Source organism: Euprymna scolopes, chromosome 18 (assembly GCF_053919585.1).
Source record: "Euprymna scolopes isolate OS-2025 chromosome 18, ASM5391958v1, whole genome shotgun sequence".
NCBI lineage: Eukaryota > Metazoa > Mollusca > Cephalopoda > Sepiida > Sepiolidae > Euprymna > Euprymna scolopes.
In genome coordinates, this window is record NC_136499.1 from 81,526,500 (window position 1) to 81,528,999 (window position 2,500).

At 35.6% G+C, this 2,500-nt stretch overlaps 1 protein-coding gene across 8 annotated transcripts in view; it reads left to right on the forward strand.

Annotated features, from left to right (window-relative positions):
- LOC145297666 (uncharacterized) overlaps positions 1 to 2,500 on the forward strand; it is a 1,332,115-nt gene that overhangs the window by 810,019 nt on the left and 519,596 nt on the right. The window lies entirely within an intron of this gene.

Here is a 2,500-nt window from a genome sequence, read left to right on the forward strand (position 1 = left end):
TATATTTATTTGTATATATATATGTATGTATATGCATATATGTATGTATAAATATATATATGTATATGTATGTATATATGTGTGTGTGTGTGTGTGTGTGCGTACGAACAAACAGTTAATAAAACATGTTAAAAACACTTTGAAATGAGTGAAAAACATATTTAATCTGAAAAAGAAGCACTAGATAAGTGGATAGTCCTTAATCCGCAGAGTTTCGAATAAATACTTTCCTTCTCATCAGAGGGTAGGAATTAGCAAAATGTGGGATCGGATTTTGCATGCAAAAGTATTTGATCAAACAGCAAGTAAGTCAAAGATCTTACTTGAAAACCAAAAGTATGAAGCAGAGGGAATATGGTGAAGAAAAAATGATTACACATGAATGGATAGTCTGGTGGAAGATAAATAATCCAGTGGCGGTAAAATCTAAATATATAACATCAAGAAAATTAATTGAATTTCCATTTGCACAAGTAAAATCAAAAAATCCCGTAATTGGAAGATGATGGTCGATAATAATCCAAAGGCGTAAATCCATGTAAAAATTCACAAAAATGTGTGCAAGGAAAAAAAGGAAAAAATTCCAGTAATATTAATAAAAGAAAAATAAGATATGCTTTTCATTCTACTGCTGAGATTTAAATAAAAATAAGAAAGATCAGGGGAAAAAAAATGGTGATAGAGTTAAATATAAAATAGAGAAACAAATGTCAAAATGACCCAGACAGAAAATGTTAAAGGCGCGAAAAAATATATAGGGCAAAATAATATAGGTCAACTGAAATGTATAGGTACTCACTTAAAAAAAAAGGTCAGCACGAGTTGTTAGAAGACACTAAATGGAAAATAAATAAATCAATAAATAAATAGAAAATAAATAATAAATAAACAATAAATAAATAAATAAATAAAAAATAAAATTCAAAAAAAAATTATTTAAGGGGAGAGGATGGCCGTAATATGAAAATTCAGGAAAAAGCAAGAAAAAAGTAAGTAAAAGCATATAGTAAAATATAAGTAAATATACATACAAAATTACAAAATATGAAAGTGTGGGTAGATTGATTTATTAGATAGATAGGAAAGTTTAAAGAATGAAGCAGAAAATGCAGATACAAAACCGGCTATGCAAAGAATTAAAATAAAGGATTAATAAATCATAAAGTAGTAAGAAGTATGTAGAAAAACGATAAAGTTAAAGAAAAAATTATCTAATCTATATATATATAAAAGCGAAAATGTATGTGTGTATGTATGTACACCTTTCCTCGATGTCTACAAAAGGCTTCTTTCAAAGAAGTGCTTGCTCGGTTCACAACTTCTTAAAACTTTTTATATCATCTATAAATTGTAATATCTCACAGTTTTCAACGGAGCTTGCCTGTCTATTTAATTTTATTGACTTTCAAACCTTAATTATTCGACATTTCCTGCATCGGCACGCGTCACATTCAGTTTTCGGTATAAAAAAAAGCGAAACTCGACTCTAATCACAGGCCGAAGGCCGCTTGCCCTCGCGCCCTCCTGGGCCCGGGTGACATGATCAAAGTGTAGTATCTGTTCCGACAGATACTGCAAGCTATGACTAGCTAGGACTAGCTATGACTAGCAAAGACCAGATGTGGGGCAACCCCACATGCTTGACCCTTAACCAGCTCCCATTTCCCTCCTCTCGGGAGCTGGTCCCCTTTTTCCCTTCCCCCTCCCTTGACTACTCACATTAAAAATTGGCCTTGTGCCTAATTTGCTCGGTGGGGGAGCAAATAAATACAACAGGCCGAAGGCCGCTTGCCCGCACGCCCTCCGGGGCCCGGGTGATATGATCAAAGTGTAGTATCTGTTCCGACAGATGCTGCAAGCTATGACTAGCTAGGACTAGCTATGACTAGCAAAGACCAGATGTGGGGGCAACCCCACATGCTTGACCCTTAACCAGCTTCCATTTCCCTCCTCTCGGGAGCTGGTCCCCTTTTTCCCCTTCCCCCTCCCTTGACTCCTCACATTAAAAATTGGCCTTGTGCCTAATTTGCTCGGTGGGGGAGCAAATAAATACAACAGGCCGAAAGCCAGTTGTCTCAAGAGAGCTAAGTAACGTTTGTTCAATGTCGACTTCGTCATATCAGACTGCAGCTTTCATTTCGCTCCTCCTAATAAACAGGGAGCGGGTTTTTAAAAACAAACAAACCGATTTATTCACCTCATTCAAAACTGTCCCGCACAAAATGCTTACTACTGAATACCTATCACCGTCACGTCAATCAAAAACGTGCACCTGTTTTTTTTAACACTTTACTATTTTCCAACTGCGCGTCGTGAAGGCTTCGTTTTTTTTTTCACAGGCACCTGTTTTTTTTTTTTTCACATTTCCGGGTTTTTAACACCCGGGCAACGCCGGGTACCCCTCGCTAGTATCTATATAAAAGGTAAAAGTAATAACTATGTCATTTCAAAATTGCCATAATTAAATTTGAACTTATGTTTACAGAAAGAGATTAGTTCA